This window comes from Neopsephotus bourkii, unplaced genomic scaffold (genome assembly GCF_033783945.1).
Source record: "Neopsephotus bourkii isolate Nb327-2 ecotype Australia unplaced genomic scaffold, CSIRO-AGI_Nbou_v1 NB_1423, whole genome shotgun sequence".
NCBI lineage: Eukaryota > Metazoa > Chordata > Aves > Psittaciformes > Psittacidae > Neopsephotus > Neopsephotus bourkii.
The window spans coordinates 2,577,814-2,596,287 of record NW_026901900.1 but is presented as its reverse complement, the minus strand read 5'-3'; the positions used below and the strand labels follow the sequence as shown (position 1 = coordinate 2,596,287).

The window sequence follows — 18,474 nt, the reverse complement described above, 5'->3', positions numbered from 1 at the left end:
CTAACATATTCTACTTCAGGGACTTATTTTGGGTGTAGTGTAAAATCCTGTGGGAGCCCCAACACTATAGGGAGTTAAATGGGTAAACTGTAGCAAAATGTAGATATTTCCATACCTGCAGAATTGTGTCCAGCTTTTCAGAATAACACGGATCCCTTTCAGATATCTCAAATGCAGTGCAATTTTGCAAACTTTGGTCCTCCAATTTTAAACCCCATATTGGTTTGAGAAATGGATGACTGCTTAGGTTGGAGGATATTTTAGGAAAAGGATCACCCTGGTCAAGCTGGTTTTTTAAACTCTTTTCTGAGTATCCACAAATAACCAGTCCTGGATATAACCTCTGGGTTTGATAGACTTGTTTGTTCTTTTTTGCTGTTACCTTCTTATACATGTTTAGCTAAAGTAACTGACCTGGCTTATGCCGAATGAACTGTCCCAGTGGGATTTTATGCAGCATCAGACAAACCTAATTTGATTAAATAAAGCACATGCTGGCCTATGGCTTTCTATATCAGCAGTGCCTGAAGCAACAGCTATTCTTAGTACCCTGGCCTATCTTGTATTATAGGTCCAAATTACAGGCCACAGAAGGAGGCAGAAGAAAACCTGAGAGTGTGACATTCTTCAGCATGAGGAAGCCTTAATAAACCTGGAGGTCTCTAATTTAGTCTTTCCCTGCAACCTGCTTCCCGTCACAGACTAAGTGGATCTGAGGTAGTCTCCTTAGATCTTTGCCAGTACATGTACTTACTCGTGAATTCTGCATCCATATTATTTCTAGCCCCCATCTGTATGTGCCAATGCCTGTACACCTTTTAAAATTCCATTATGTGTGGGTTCCCAGCCTATTCCTGCACATGACAGCCAGAAAGTCAGCCTTCCAGACTGCCTTCTACCCTTCCTTGTGTTCTGATCAGCAAAAGAAGTATCAGGAAAGAAGGAGTCATCAGGATTGTCTTTTAAAATGGTTTACAGATGTCTCTTTGTTACTATGATCAGACCTGGGGCAATGTTAGATATGCCTCAAATTGCTTGAAATTAAAATGCATATTGCTTGAATCAAAGGTCGTGACTGCAAGTAGCTGGCCTTCACATGAAAACGCCAGCTCTCTGGGTTGAGTCTGAGAAAAAATAACTGGTTATATTAGTCAGTATAAAGTAGAAGCTCTACTTTCTACCTTTGTGCATTGTTTATACAGAGGATCTGTGTATTTATGCTAAGGATGTTGGATTTGTTGTAGCATTTGCCTCTTTTCAGCATCTTTTACTTCCCTGTGTATTGAATGCCCCTACCTTGAAAGCACTGATTCATGCGGTGCATATTAGGTAAAGGAAAACAAAGATAGACACATTTTCCCTTGGCTGCCTGTTGCTTTCTTTTGTTTAGATATTCTCTTTTCAAAGGTGGGCTGGAATCATACTTCTGTCAAAAACAAGGTAGTGGTAACCATAGAGAAAAATAAAGCCTTAAAAAGATATGGATATTCTTTAAACTAGAGAGCAGTGTCACTGTGCTAAATTTCACAGTCTCTTACAAGGCATGGGACCACTTTAAAAAAGTCATTATAATCTTTTTCTTCCCCTCTGAGATAAGCAAAGGTCCTTATTTTAACCACCCCTCTCAGGCACAGCCAGACTGTTCTCAGCAGAGGTTACAATAGAAGTAGCTGTGTAGCTTAAGACACCAAATGCATACAGAAAACTTCAGCTAAAAACTCAGGTGAGGTTCATAAACGAGTAAGAGCACATGTTCTAATGCTAAAGCTATGATTTTTCAAGGACAGGATCTGATAAAAAACTTAAGATTTCAAAATGGCTGGACACTGTTGGCATTAGGGGAATTAATGGAGGGCAGATACCACGGCCAGCTTCCATCATTTTGCCTTTTGTGAGTCAAGGAGGAGTCCTTGACTCACATAATGGCATAATTAATATTCTCCTGATAGACAGAAGCTCTCCACAATCAAGCCTAAATAATCTGCAGAGGTGTGCACTGCACAGAGCAGTTTGTGATGTTGTATTAAACACTCCAGTGTATACTTCCGTGTGTTATACCTGCTTACTAGCAGTGGTATGTTGCAATTAGCCTCCCTGGGAATCTTAATTCCAGAAGTCATTAATTTCAGCTCATCCTTTTTCTAGTGGATGTACGCACGTGCACAAACACATACACAAATGCAACGTTCAGCTGCCAGAACTGGGTGTCTTAGTTCACACACACAACACTTGACAACTGTTTTGAGAGCATCTCTGGCAAGGATACAATAACCGTTAAGTTCAGGAACAAGATCAACTAGTATTTCTGAGCTGCTTTATAGCTTTTCACCATGTAATTTATCTAGTCATTTTTTTAAATGACCATAGTGTGCTTCTGTCTCACTAAGGTTATGTGGGATTTCTCATGGATACGAGCGTATAAGCAGCTCTTTGTCCCGGTCAATATGGATTTCTTCAGAGCAGCTTTGGAATCCCAGTGTACCCAGCAAGGGCTGATGCACTGTGGCTAATGGATTTCTCCCTACCAAATTGGTAGCATTTAAGTTCATGCTGCATGTGATTAAAGCCACACCACGTCCTGTCTTTGAGCTCAATTCTCTCTTCAAGCTACTTCCTCAGTCCTCACTTGTGAGAGATCAATTTTCCTGCTGTCTTCTGGCAGATTAGAACTCTGTGATTAATATGTAAATTATTTTTGTTCCTTTTATTAGCTTTGTGTGAATTATGTTTAACCTATTGGCGTTCTCCATATTTCCAAACATGTCATACTCATCCATTTCAACGATGTAGGGTATTTGCTGACAGAATAATCAAATCCGTACCACTATGTAATAAGAGTAAGTGAAGGGAAGGTTGTGATTATGCGACTGGAGTGAGCTATCATGGCTTCAGTCTCACAGGAATGTTCTCCTAGATTTGGCAGTGCAGTGCAGTTTTCTTTTATATTTCCCAAGCTGCCCTTGGGAAGTAGCTGACTGTTGTCACTGCAGCTGTTTCATGGATGGTTCCAATTGTTCCATTATTTATGTTGTAATCTTTTCCCCAGCATGAAGGCAGCCTAGGGAGACAAACACAACAAATTTGAATTTCTAGGGAAAAATGTAAGGTAGACACTAGCAACTTTTTCTCCTCCTCTGTTCCCCTCGCTGCCTCCCCTGTCTCTTGTTTTAGCTAATCCTAATCCTCCACCCAAATCATTAGCTAGCAGGAAATAGTCAAGCAACACTTGCTGTGTCTCTGTGATGAGCCCATGTTTGAGGTCCCTGCTCAGGAGCCACCCAGAAGACAGGAATGACCATTCTGCATCAGACTAAAGGGGCCACTTGCCCAGAATGGGGATTTTCACAGGAGCTGGTGCCAACAGGGAGAAATAAGCACGTTCAGCATAAGTGTCCCCATCTGAGTTAGTCATCTAGGTTCCCTCTGGAGCAAAAATTTCACCCATGTGAATGTTTGACTCAACTACCCTAAAGCAAATGCTTAAAATAGAGCTAATGAATTGCTCTCTAAAATATGACTGTTTCTTTCAATGGAGCATGAAGGCAGCTGGGGTGAGGAGGTCAACTATCCACATCTCTATTATTAGTGCCTGAAGTCAGGCAACATAATTCCCACTCAACCAATGTTTTAAGACAAAACCTTAGGTTTTCTCAAGGCTCAATCATGAGGGAGGAAATAAAGGAAAGAAACCCCCACTACTATTTGAGTAAAAACAGTAAACGCATGAAAGATTGGAATTAACATATTTGCTGTGACAATGCTCTTTATTCTACTTACACTCCTTGCAATCCTGTGTCTTTCTTAAGTATTTAAGGTGTAGACTGTGGAGGCATGAGCTGCATATTGCTGTGTTTATGCACTGATAGAGCCAACAGAAGTTCATTTTTATTGGTCTTCTTTTAGGGCTCATGAAATGTGTGTATTTTATTCCAGCAAGCTGCTCTACAGAGAGGTTTGTTATTCAGTAAACAAATATAGCCTGGAAGAAATAAAGTTTTCCAATGACATTTCTCTGCTGAAGGTATTTTAAGGCATTCTGGTCTATGCATAGAAAATATATAATAGTCCAGCTCTGTTTAAGGCACTTGTCTTCATGATGAAAGGCAGGAGAGATAATTCAAGCCTGCTGTCTGGTTTCTATTAATTGAATTAAAAATAATGACCTAATACTGTGTTTTCTACCAGTTCTCCCTGAAGCATCAATCCACATATTCATGGCTGTCTATGTGCTGAAGTTCAAGAAATACATATAAAGAAAGCCCATAGGCTAAAAGAAGGAAAGTAATTATAAAAAAAACAACCAAACCCAAACCAAAAAGAATTGAAAACTTCTTTTTTTAATCCAAGTGTATGTTGGGTTTTCTTTTTCTTTTTTTTTTTTTAACAATCTCTCAAGAGATAGTATATGGAATGGGATGGGATGGAACGGGATGGGATGGGATGGCATGGGATGGGATATTCAGGGCATTTTAGGTTTAGGAGGGGAATTTTCAACTGTCACCTCTGCATTACCAGCCTAAGTAGTAGAGGGAAATATACTGCTGTCACCAGTAAGTAGAAGGTGGTGTAGGATTTACATGGGAAAGCTTCTTCTGATGCTGGTTTTAGCACTGAGACAAGTCTTCCATGAAACTGATGGGCAAAAACTTTGAATGAAGGATAATTCTTGGTTGTCCCTTGTTAATCTCTTTTCCTCATATACAGGGGAACAGGACAAACTGAAAACCTCAGGTCACTGGAGAGCACTGCAACACTTAAACTGCCATGCTTTGGTAACTAGTATAAAAATAGGGAGTTAATAAATTATTTTAATTGAATAAAAAATAATAATGTGCTTTCTCAGCTCCTGTAGATTATTTTTTTTCTTAGAGTAATTTTGGAATATGAAAGGCATATTTCAGTTTCTCAGTTCTGGCAAAGGTCTGGGAAACAAATGGTGAAAATCAAAGAGATGAAGTATGACTTGGAAGATGTGGTGTGCCTGGCTTCCCTGAAGAAGTGCTTTGCAGCAGCCACCTCTGAGGTGTGTTTGACATGGTGTGTAAAATATAGCAAATTCCACAAAGTAGATGTAGAGAAAAGTACTTGGCTACAGTATGTTGCAGGCCAACCAATAAAAAGAAAGTCAGTCCTTGGAATGTGTTTTTAGAAGACAGTCTTATGGCTGAGGATTTTTATTTTAACTTGCTCCAAGATAGCAAAGCCAAGTATTTTCTCTTACATCTAGTTTCCTGAATTAATGATCACCAGAGGCTTTTGAAGGAGCATGAGTCAGTGGTTTCACTTGAGGGCACCAGATACATTCAAAGTAGAAATGAAGGGTAACTGTCTTTTTAATATGCTTTGGGGATAAATACAAACTAAAAGGAAAATTCATGCTCATCCAGCCATCAGCTTCAAAATGAATTTGAAACAAGGAATGTCAGCCCTTGCACTCTTCAACTTTCTTCTGAATCTTTTATATTAGCTTGTGAATCACAGTTGTGTCTATACAGGCACACAGAAATAAATAACAAATATATACAAGATCCACTTCATTTATATATGCATACATGTGTGTGTGAAAGTTGGGCGTCTCTGTAAGCTGCATTGATCACTTCTGACATAAACAATACTCATAGACTACCAAGGTTCCTCCTAAACCATTCATTACATTTCCTTTGAATCAGCATGAATGCATAAAGAGGCTTGGAAATCTAAACGAGTACCTGGTCACTTGCGAGTAAATGAAAGCTCTCTTGTGATCTATGACAAATGACTGAAACTTATGTAAGACCAAAGAGCCATTAATTCAGATGGAAATAATAATAATTTAAATAAAGCTTCATGGAGACTGCAAACAGCTTAATCAGGGTGTTGCTCCTAAAATCTGTCTGCACTTTTATAAAATAATCCTATTAGTATAGCACATCTGGAATATAACTTCCAGGACTTTAAGTTAATGCAATCAGAGATAGAAACAGTATTTCATCCATCTTAAATCTCTAAATCTGCTTGTCGTCTAGAAATGTATGGATGCCACATGTTATTTATGGTCTGTGCCACATTAGTAACAAGAGTTAATTATATCTTATTATGGCTGAGTGGTGAACCTTTTCATTGTGATAAAATATTGAGCAAGCTATTATAAAAGAAATAATGCCTTATAGTAATCTTATCTACTGTAATGCTTTGCAGTGGCTATAAAGCTGCCCACCTCCCATCAGTTAGTGAGCCTGGTGATTACTTATCAATAGCAATTAAGCAAAGTTCTTTCTAGGGATGAATAAAAACCTGTAGAGACCTCATGATCCACATAAGCCTACTTCCTGTGGTCAGCCAGTGGGTTTTCAGACACAGGGCTCACTGCAGCCAATGCAGTCGTTACAAGGAGGGAAAGGGAGAAAGAGGTGTGCAGGAACATGAGCCACACATATGGCAGCTTTAAGCTCCAGCCAATATTGAATTGATACTGCTTGGGCCTCCATTTAGCAAGGAATTTAAGCATGTTCTTAACTTCAAGCAAATGACCTTACTTCAGCCCATCCCATAATGTTATTGAAAAGTCCCATAAGTGTCCGAGTATTCCCAGTCGTTTTGGCAGAATTTCTTTACATATTCCACATTTTCTTTATATAGACTTTCTTTATAAAGTCTTTATGTCTTAAATTTAATCAAGTAAGCAAGAGTTTTGTGAAAGCAAGACCTCTGCAGCTGATGTCCCATGCACTAATTATTACTAATTCATCAGCCTAGTGGATTCTTCTGTTGCCACTTGATATGCACTGGAATTTATAGTCCTAACTTTTGGGAGAGCATGGGTAGCCTTGTTCTTCATTGCATTTTAACACACAGTTTGGTGTGTCTTTTGAAGATGCTGGTATTGTGCTCTGACAATGGTTCCTGGACATCAGTATGAGTCACATTTTCAAGTCACTAATGATTTCCTAAATTATCTCATACAAATAAATTCCCCATTATTGTTAGACGTGAATATCTCTTTTCCATATGACTGGATTCGAATGGGGAAAAAAATGTCCACTGTCAAGTAATCGCCACAAAAAATGTCCATGTATGAGAATTAACATTTCTTTCTGTTCTTATAGTCACTCCTGTGTGGTACAGTCATGCCTCATTTTGAAAGAACCTCCAGTGAAATGCAAGAGTCAGAATGGCTGATGGAAACACTTTTTTGCCACCCCTTTTTGCTTCCATGTGCCCATGGAGGCAGGCTGCTCTGAGAAGGGCCATTGTAGGGAAACAAAAAAGCAGAGAGGAAAGCAGAAGATCCAGTGACTAATCAATACTGGGGAGATCCCTCACTGCAGGATTAAGGCATCATGAGCTTCTTCTCTTCCAAGCACAAACAGCCGGGTGGTGAGCATATTATGTTGCTGGTGCTGAGTTCATGTGCAAAGCTTTCATATTTCTACAGATTTGCAGTTCCAGCTGTCTTTCAGGAAAGATGTGTGTTCATTGTCTTGGGAGTTTCCTAAACAAACCCAAAGTGTTCAGAAGAAATTCTCTTCCTGGAGCAGCCGGGACTCACAAGCTCGGGGCAAAGATTACAGCCATGCCCTCCATGAGCAGCCCAGGAAGGCAAGCCAGGCAAGGAGCAGACAAAGGGCAGATAAACCACATATACAGTCCAAGGAAGCTCAAAAATCACAAACAGGCATTAAGTCACTATAGTCAAATACCCTTCATTTACACAGAGAACACTTTTCCAGGGCTGCGGTTGCCAGAACTGGATGCACTGAAAGTATAATAAAACCCTAAATGGAAAAAAAAAAAATATATATTTTTTAATTTACACTGTTATGAATCCATTTGGTAACATTTATTACAAGTGACTAAGCAAAGTATAACAATCTTTTCTGCAAATACCCAACGCATTCTCTATTGCAAATAAAATTTAATTCTGTACTTTTTGCAAAGGGAATGGAAGAATCATAATATTTCTTTCATGTGTTTTCTATGGCAAAAAAAGTTCCTCTTTTCTCTCCTTTCTATTGTAGGCAGAGTCTAACCCCCCAGAGGATGTAAAAGCAAAGATATTATCATGAATATGTTAAAAATTCCACCTCAGGACATGTTCCACTTCTAGAAAAGGAGCTATAATGAGAAGTGTTTCTTCAAATAAAAGAGAGTGTCATTTCATTTTAGAGGCCCTCAGAGTTTTTAACAGGTGTATGAACTGGGGAAGTGCTGAGGCATAAAGCATCCTAAACAGCTCTTCTGTGTGGGCTTGTAGGTATCTGTGAGTGTGGATGGGGAAACAGTCGCCAGAAAACAGCAGGTCCAAGAGAGGAAACGTGTGGGCTGAGGAGGGTGTGAAAGCCCCATATGCTGGTGGTCCTGCTGAATCTACAAGAGCTGAGAAACTCAGGATTCCCAGAGTTGCCTGATGGTATCCAAGACCATTCCTCATGCTGGCTGTGTGACTTAGGCTCCCTCCAAGAAGGTGGCAGCTGATTCAGGCAAAGGCCGTATTACACCTGATGTGAGTAGGGGACTCTGGAGGGGTTGCTCAAACAGCCACCCAGAAGCCATGGCACATCAGGATGATCCCCTGCTCCTGAGTAAAGTGCTGGGGCTGGTTCCTCCTTGCTCATGCCCCAGCCACAAAGTGATGGGAGTGTCACCCATGAAGGGGGGCTGTGGGCAGTGGGGTAAAAACTGAGCTGCCTGAATAGGTGCCTGTTATTAATAGTAATAGCTTGGATTCCATTAATGATAACAGTTTCATTGGTAAAAGTTATCCTACAACTCTTCATTGGGATCTGTCTCCCTGACTCAATCCCTAGTGAGGACAACAAAAGGGCAGTGTATACAGCTCTCATATGGATCCTGATAAATTCCTCCACCAGGGCCCATGTTCCTCCCTTGACACCAGGAAGGAGCCCCAGGATTACATACAAAATTGTTAGCAGAGCTAAGAACAAAAGCAGTTTAGAGGAGTTTTATTAACATGGCTCTTTTTTCTGCTGAAGATAGAGGAGTAGGTAGGGTGGAGAACTGAACTTTAAGATGACCAAAGCCTATATTTTAATTTTGGCACCAAATTTATGCCTTTGCATGAGGCTTTCACAGGCAGAGATCCAGTGCTGAGATCAAGCAAAAGAATAGGGGTTTACTGGTACTTAACAATATCCCACCAATGAATTGCACAAGAAAATGACAAGAGAAAGCCTCGGCTCCAGCAGACTTACAGAACAAACAGCCAAGACAGAGCAGTGCTGGCAGGGAAACCACAGCAGGAAGGGAAAAATTTGCTTAAGATCATGAACATGAGAGGTCCTTTGCAGGGCAAGTGCACTGACCACAGCTCCCAGGCCATACCCAATAAAATGTACTTCCCTTTCTCTGTAGCTTTATGACAAAAATAGGTTTACCAGCGTTTCTTTTTCATTTCTACCTTGTCTTCATCTGACTCCATTTAAAATAAAATCAAAGAAAAAAGGCAAAAAAAGAAAAAAGAAGGAGGAATTTGAGTATTTAAAAATAAGTTTTCTTTTAAAGTAGTCCTAGACACCAGAGGCTGGAGCCACCACTAGTTATGGACCATAACACAGCAGTTCAGGCACGGAAACAGAAGTATCAAAAGTATCCAAGTAAGAGCTAAAATATATCCAGCTTTGTCTCCCTGTCCTGGGGTGGGTTATACAAATTATAATTCCTATTTCTTCAAGGGAGAATAATGGTAGTGAAGAAAAGCATTCATGCACAGGACTTCTATTTATAATGAATGTGTTTTATTGGAAAGTTGTTTATTGCTCTGGGGTACACTGGAACAGCTTCTGTGATGGTTTTCTTGAAGGACGCTTTTGAGAACATATATCATTTATGATTCAACACCTGCAATTAAAATTGTTTATTCCCTCTTTTAAATTTAATTTATGTGTGTATATGGAAACTTAAATCACTCTTTTCTTGCTTAGGCAAAACGTAATGTGCATGAAAACATAAACAAAAATATGGCAGCAGCCTAAAACTACTGCACTGGGTAAAACACAAACAGTCAAAGTGTAAAAATGAAGAGGCGTGGTAGAAACTGTAGCAACCAGAGAAAATGGGTGGTAGGTTTATTTTGGGTAACAGTTCATGGCTCAGTTGGGTTAGGTGCTGAGCTGACTTAGCAAGAGGTTGCTTAAGCAATACTCTGATAAAAGCATGGTCTTATCTTTAAGGATATCCAGAACTTATACTCCAGAACTTGCTTAATGCTCTGGTTATTGCTGTCTGTGATGACTGCTAGAAAAAAAGAGACTCAAAATATTTAGCTGCTCTGGGGTATCTGCAGCTTTCATTCCCAGGCAGCATCCATGAGGGCAGTGATTTTCAAGGCATGTTCTCCCCATGGGTTGCAGTATTTCCCCTCTTCACACTGTGTCCCCCTTTCACTGGCATATATTTCATGCCCATTCATGGGCACCTCATTTCAAGCCCCCTGGGCTCCTCCAGAGCCTGTTCGGTAATTTGGTAACCATGACTCTCTTCAGCCTTGGCAAACTGAGCACTTGAAGCCAGGGGAAGAGCTCCTTGCCATATCTTAACCCCCGGCCAGCTCCAGCTGCTCCCAAACTGTGTTGGTCTCCTCCTCTAACCATGCTCTAAAGACCTTGCACTTGCCAGGACCTGCCTCTTCCTACCCTCACACAAATGCCAAAACATCTTGGCATTGGGTGCAGGGAGAAAAGGGAAGAGGGGGAAATGACAATCAAAGACCTGGCTGCTAACTCCCACCCTTCCCAAGGTAGGTGCTACCTGTCTCCAGAAAGAGATCTACTACTGCAAAGGGAGGCAGATCTGCAAAATGTGGCTTCTGCTATGTAGTTAAAGGACAGACTTCCTTGCACTTATTAGGAACAGAAGTAATTTTCTCCTGGTATTTATAACAAAGTAGGATGTACTACCACCTAGTCTTCCCTTGTCTAGCTCCTGTTTTCATGTGGGCTTGTGTTATCCTAAAATGATCCAGACATGATTTCTGAATGTCAGCCTGTTTGTCTGAGGAGTTTCAATTTCTCAACCAAGACAAGAACCTTGAAAACTGATATCCCAGAGGGAAATTGGCTGAAATGTTATAAACTACAGACTGTGCTAAAAGAAAGCCACCTACAGAGAAATATATCAGCACTGAACATATGCTTAAAATTGACTTTTAAAATAGATGTAACTGGGGATTAACTACTATCACTGCACTGGCAACTCAGTGCCAGCGCCTGCAGAGTGGGGATTTTAATTGACCCATTCATTCATGTCAAATCTTTGTAGCTTATGTGGAAAAAAATAAAGTTCTTCTGTGTGTCCCTAAATGACCCTGACAGCTGACTATGATTTGGTCAAAACACCTCTTCTTCTGAGTGCAACTTCCTCTGAAACTGAACAGTTTTAAAGCATCAGACCTCCTCTAACTTATTTCCATTGCCTTTTTAAAAGAGAAGCTTAAATATTGATGCTCTAGCTGAAGAGGATTTATGTTCAGTGTTTTATTACTTATTAGATTCTCCATTGATAAGTAAAACATTTATTACAGGCTGAACCTACTCAATCATCTACTCAGGACTTTGACACTCAGTGGAAAACATCCACGGAATCATTGATTATTCCTCTTGCCCAAGCAGTGCCTTTCTGAGGGAGACAATTGGTTCAGGTTTTGTGGCAGAAGAACTTTCATTTTAAGCAGGACTTGCACAGAAAAGTAAAGGAGTCTATAAGCTAAGGCTCCTGCAGGAGTCAATAGGGGTCTGATGATTTCAGCTCATAGGAAAAGAAAAAATATATATGTATTTGGAGGAAGTGCTGCTTGTGGTCGTTGATTTACCCTCACCAGTCATCAGGGCAGCTAATGAGCCCAGGTCTTGTAAGTGCACAAATTCTGCCAGTTCAGCTGTACATAGCAGGAATCACATTGGATGCAAATGAGAAACTGGCATAAGCCTTGTGTATCCCTCCAACTTGCCCATGCAGATACCACCAGTTACACCATAGGCTAAAACATGGCTGTAGAAAAGGGTTCATATTCAGCTGTGTTATATGTTTTACTTTCTGTTGTAATAAGGAAACCACCAGTTTGCTCACTGTAGAGATGGGGGTAGGTACCTCTGAATATACAAGTACTTCAGAATGTATGTATACGGCTTTACTACCCTCATCCAGAGGCAAGTGGAAAACTCCGTGTGATTCTATTACTTGTAATGCTAAATATTGCCCCCAAAGATGTGTGACTAAGTGAGACATTCATAGGCCTGCCAAGCTCTGAGATACAGCACTTAGCAGTAAAGTGATCAAATTGCCAGGATATCAGTCTGCACAGGTAGCATAACATCTCAATCCCAATGATTAGTGTCTTTCACAGCAAGAAGTACAATATTTGGTGCCTAATACATTCCTCTGCTCTTATTATGCTTGCCAACATCGATAGTGACTCACAGTAAAACAAAGGTAACGCCTGACATCTTTCATGAACTCCCACTCGTCAATTAGAGACCATAAAGCTTCAACTTTTCAATGTGGAAATCAGTAATGCTGAATGCTGGCTGGCATGGCTAATGCACAACCTGCAGCACACAATCAGCTCAGTGCTAATAAATTAGAAGGGCTCAGATATGGCCAATCATGCTCAGGAGGAGATTTATTCTAGAAAGCTGCTATTTTTGGAACAGCTGAACTATATAAAGACTTGACAAGGTACCTCTAAATGAGTCTCATTACTGCAATTCCCAAATGCCCATGGAAGGTGTTTGTGCAGGTTGACAGTGAGTAAGATGTATCAAAGCTGGCCATGATAAGTTGGGAAATCTCCCTGTCTGCGTAACTCTGCGCAACTCTGCACAGAGGCTGAGGTGGGGAAGCTGCTTTGCCATGTCGTGCCTTGGTGTACGCTGTCAGGGTGGTGTGTATGTCTCTCTGAGCAGGGCTGATGGAGGGCGGTTAAAGCACGCCAGCTGCCTTTCCAAAGAAGACCTTTCCAAGGGAGACCTGGCACAACAAGCCAGGTAGACCACAGGTGAGACATTTTCCTCATGTTCTCAGAAAGGAGAGGAAATATAAAGTGTGAGAAATCTGGGCTCAGGCGGACAAGAAGTACCTTAAACTTGCAAGACATGAGTCAAGAAACATCCGAAACATCCCTGTGATATTCAAGGCCTGGTTGGATAGAGCCTTGGGTGACATGGTTTAGTGTGAGGTGTCCCTGCCCATGGTAGGGGGGTTGGAATTGGTTGATCTTAAGGTCCTTTACAACCCTAACTATTCTATGATTCTAAGAGAAGTGGCAGAGAGTGGGGGGACAGCAGCAGAGTGCATGTTTTTGTAGCTGGGTGAAGAGCCTGGTTTAACTGCTGAACAACCAAGTGTTCAGGACACTAGCTGCACACAAGATGGAGATCTTCTGCCTCCAAAGGGAAACCACATGGGTGTCTGCTGCAGCTCAGGTGTCGGGATCCTAAGACCCATGACCAGCAAGCCTAGATATGCTCAGAAGCACTGACAGCATCTCAGAGCCAATCCAGCCCTTGGTGGTGGCTTCTGCTGTAGGCACAAGTCTGATGGAGCTGCCTTGCATGTACAGAGCCAGATCCTGCACGCTCACATGTCCTTGCTCTGCAACAACCGGAAACAGAGCAGAGGAGAGTTTCTACACCTGTGGCATGAATGAGAACATTACTCAAGCTCTTTAGCAGTGGCCTGGCAGATGCTGTGCCCATAGTGGTATGAGCTGTGCTGGCAGAGGGGCTGAGGCTGAAAGACAGCATCCATCTGTGTGAGGTCTCAAATAAAGAGTGCCTCTTCCTAGGAGGAGTTAGTCATGCTCAACTTTGTGCTCTCTCATTTGGTGGCTGTGTCTGAGATGAAATGCAAGTTTATACAGGAAACCATTGCCAAAATCTGGTTGTGCTGCTGATAGGCATTTGGGGTTTGCTTTTATCCCACCTATAGGCCTCTGTGCACAGCCCAGCACTGTGTCTTGCTCTTGGCCCCTGATATCATCATAAAGCCTTTAAAAAATGACTGCATTTCTGTGTGTCCTCCAAGAGCTGCTTTTGCCTTTCCCTGGAGGCTGAGCAGAGTGGGGCCTTGGCATAGTGCTGCTGGTGGAGAGCAAGCTGGCAGGGCACAGATCTCCTGTGAAGCCATGCTCCCTGTGTGTACTTGTGGAAAGACATGTTGATCCCTCAGCTGCGTGCAAACCTGTGCATGGCTGTTTTCCAGGACATCACCTAAAATCCGACATCTGGCTTGCAGGGATGTGGCACAGCAGATGCCACCTGGGCAAATGGAGCTGGAGCCATCTGTGAAGGCATGGAAAAGCAGCCGACAGCCTGCCACAGCCTTCAGGCCTCAGGAACACAGGGAACAGACAGGGATGTCCCTGCTGAGGTGAAACTGCTCCCTATCCTCATGGGAGTGAAATGTCACAGCTTGACCCTATGGGAGGAATTGCATGGAGCAGCATGGCTCTTTTCATGCAGCGCAACCGGGTGACATCAGTGTAATCCCCCGTGGAGATGGGGTCCCAATCCCTGCCCCTGACTCCAGCTCTGCCCCTCTGAGTTCAAAGTCTCATGCACACCAGTGTCATGTCTTCCCACCCTCTCCTCGCTCATTCCTTGCTGTCACTCTGCAGGGCAGCTTGAGTGCTGCCACAGAGAAACCAGCAGCTGTCCTGTGCCAGAGGTGTTTGTGTAACAACACACAAACACCTCTCACCAGCTGCACAGGGATGCGCTCATGTCTCTGCTCCCTCCTGCTGCAGCAGCTTCTTATGCAAATGAGATTTTTAGGATTGGTAAATCAAGATAAAACAGCAAGCAAGGCACAACGTCTGAGATATATCATCAGCACAGCCAAACGAGCAGGCACAGTAAACCCCTCCCTGCTGTTTGCCCAAAATACTTTGCTTGTGTCTCTGAATAGAATTCCTTGAGGATGCACTGCTGCACAATATACCCTCCACTGGAGCATCAACAGGTATTTCTTGGGCAAGAAGAAAGCCCACACCATCTTGTGATGCCTCCCACTAAAAATGAAGGAAGCTACTGCCACCTAAACCACTTCTTGTTCCATTAGATTCCTCTCTTCATGCAGCCCTCCAACTCTGGATGCGTTTCAATAGAAACCGAACCACTGTCCATGTATTCCAAGGAAAGCAGGGTGTGAGGCCATGAATAATGGAGCTGCTCTGTTTCCCCAGGATAACAGTTCATTTACAGTCTTTATCATGCTGCCTGTTAGCTTTCAATTGAATAAGGGAGACACCAATTTCATTGGAAGTGCAAAAAGAAAATATTCCATCCTGTCTTTTGTGCTAGATGCAGAAGAGTTTGGATTTTCTCGTGCCAAAGGTGACTGTGGAGCACCATCTCAGATGTCCATTTTCCCGTCTTCTCCGCATGAAGTCTGGCCCTTCGCTCTTTGCCCCAGCTTTTGTTAGTGCCCTTGCCAGCTTTTCAGCTCCTCCCCAGGCAGCTGCCAGCTGTCATTCTTCTTTACCCTACTTGTCCAAAAATCTGTATGACAAGCTCTATTTCTAAAGAAATATTTAAAAAGCAAGTCTTAATAGTACATTTTCATAGTACATTTTCATTTCACATACCCTTCGCCCAGCAGCAGATATAGCATAAAGACGTGCTCTGCAGAACAGCCACAAGACATGGGTGCTGTGCAGATATTTTTTAATGAATCCATGCAAAAGTCAGCTGGTTTCAAGTTTCACTGTAAAACTTATTAACTTAGGGTAAAACTCTGTTTGTTTGTGAGTTTTGAGAAGTTTGGCTTGTGCCTTTTGTTTGTTTGTTTGTAGGTACCTGACAAGGCTCAGCAATTTCACATGGTTTTAACATGAGATCAGGAAAACCTCTAAAGCCAATAGGTTCAGAGCAATCGCAGTTTGAGGTTTCGAAGCTATAAAAAACTCTGTCTACTGCCAAGTAGATTTCTGGAGGTGTGAAGTGTGCAAACTGAAACAAGAAATGTCTCTTGCAAGCTGGTGGTGGGCTGTGCTGTGGTGCTTTGCTGATTGCTTGTTCTCACTGCTGCCCACCAAGTGGGAGGAGAGGAGGGTCTGGTCTGGCACAGTAGTGCTGTGCTGGCAGGAGTGACAGTGCCAGCAAACTTCACAGCCATGGGCTACACTGGTGATCTTCTGTTCTATTTCAGGTAGCATCCTAGGGAAAAAACACACAGGGCACCCCCAGCATCTTGGTCTTGGACGTCATTTTGGAGCCACACAGGAACAGCAAGGGTGGCTGAGCAGGGGTGAAGGTCTAGGACAGGCTGGGATCTGCAGTTCCCTCCAGTGCTCCCATGTGGCTACATGTACCTTGAAACAAAGTGTGGTAGAGCTAGTATTGTTCCTCTGCATCTGCTTTTCCTTGTGCTGACACAAATCCTAGCATGCGAGTGGCACCTTGCTGACACTGGTGGGCTGTGTGAAGAGGACACAGCACCACTGTCCAAGGGCAGTGCTGCCCCATCCCTGCTGGGCTCCCCATACACCATGCCACACAGTGCTGGGGCACTGTGCACCAGAGGTATGGCTGATACAGAACTTCAGCTTTGAGAGTTCTGCTCAGCTGTAGACAGGGTCTTATTCTGGCTCACATCTTGCCTGTGACCTTAGGCCATATGGGCACAAGGGAAGGCTTCAGGTTGGAAGAGAAGCTGTGACACCTTCCAGGATGAGCAATGGCACTACTATTTCTTGCTATAAGATGAAAAACAGGATTGAAAACCTAATAGATCGAGGCTGTCTGCTCTTTCCTTTCCTTATTGCCTTTATCATCCCTGATGATGAGCCCTAATATCTCATAGCAAACCACAGGGTTATCCCCTACTTTGATTGCTCACAGTGCCTAACACAACTGGCTTGGCTCTGACTGCACTGTTAAGTTGCTACTTTAGCACATGTCCATATAGTAATAAAAAAACACCACTGACCATATTTAGACAGTGGCTGGGAATGTAATGTGAAATGTTGATTTCCCCTTATATAAAATAAATAATGTAAGACAATGTAACAGTAAAGTGTGACATAAAAAGCCATAACATATCAATCATGTATATGCATCTATATTCTATAATAACCTCTGCTTGCGCTGGGGTGCACTGGGAACAGAGCCACAGAGAAAAGAGGGTTTTTTTTTCTGCTCTGAATACCAGCCAAGTCCTTGGTACCTGCACTTTTTGTTCACTGCCACCTTCAAGTCTCTTAAAAACAGTGTCCTATGCAGTGAGAAGTTTTCTGAGGCACTACAGTTCTTCCCCAGGGCACAGGAAAAAGAGGTTTTATTGTGAGTGGTTTGCTGTTCTCTTTCCCCTTGGATTGCTACTGCTCAGATTCAGCACAATTTACTTGTGTTTCTAAGGCTTACTGGGCAAGGTGTGCCACAAAGCTCCTTTGTGTTTGTACTACAGTATGTGTGAAGATCAGCTGTGTTTAATTTAGGTGCATAACTTTGTCAGCCACTGTCATTTCCATTGTTTAACAGAATGTCTTGAAGGCAAAATGAATAATAAGGATAAATAAAGCTAGATGGTTTGAACAGGTCAACTAGAAGCACCTTAAAGCACCTAAGGTATAACACCATGCCAAAGTCTTCCCATGTTGACTCTCCTGTAGCAAAGCTGCAGCTGTGTGCCATGAGCACTGCATCACTTCCCCTTCAGCTGCTACTGGTTCTCCTCTTCCTTGCCAACAGCCTGCCCAACCAAAACAGAGGGATGCTGAAATGCTGAGCTCCCGTGAGGCACCAGCAGCAACTCCTCCTTACCCTTCAAGAACATACCTAGACTAGGAGGATTCCATAGTCACTTGTGTTTGTGCTTTAAGAAAGAAACTTTAGCCTGAAAATCTACCAGAGAGGGACTGCTACCAAGGTGGGAATGAAGAGGGAGGAGAAACATGTGACAGAGGAAAGAAATGGAAATATAAAGGCAAAATAAGCAGATGAATAAAAAACAAAGCAAAACAGATCAAAAAATTAGTCACTTTTATTTCATCTGTGTTCACTTCAGTCCAAGTGTAGGAGTTCTGGAAAGGTGATCGCTTGCATTTAAGTGGGTTGTAAACTACAACAATATAAAAAAAGCAGCATTAGACTCTCTTCTTTGTGAAGGCAGATGTGAAAGATTGGGCCTGCAGCCGGGATGCCTCTCCATTCAGTGGCTGATCCAAGCTGAAATGCGCCTGCAGGTGGGTGCACTAGGGAAAAGGGCTGACAATTTCCATGTGCATGAAATCTGGCTAAATACACTCTCCCTTTTTTCAGTCTGGGAGATTTCAAGCCCTCCCCCATGTAGCACCTTTGCTATGCAGCATCAGGAAGATGTTTATCTGTTATGGTTTCAGGACATATACAAATGATATGTTTGGCTCCAAGTTTCAAGCCTGAGCAGGACTGGAAGTGGTATGTGTCCTTGAAAAGCTCACTGTGAGGCAGAGAAGTCTGAGCTTTACCTTTGTTGATCACTAAGTAGCAGCCTAAGAGG

The 18,474-nt window shown here is 42.4% G+C and overlaps 1 long non-coding RNA gene across 1 annotated transcript; it reads left to right on the top strand.

Annotated features, from left to right (window-relative positions):
* Positions 1 to 12,686: 12,686 nt before the first annotated feature.
* Positions 12,687 to 15,251, top strand: LOC133220126 (uncharacterized). The gene is made up of 2 exons (XR_009727641.1): positions 12,687 to 12,991; positions 14,902 to 15,251. It is a non-coding gene; the product is annotated as an uncharacterized LOC133220126 (long non-coding RNA).
* Positions 15,252 to 18,474: the final 3,223 nt, after the last annotated feature.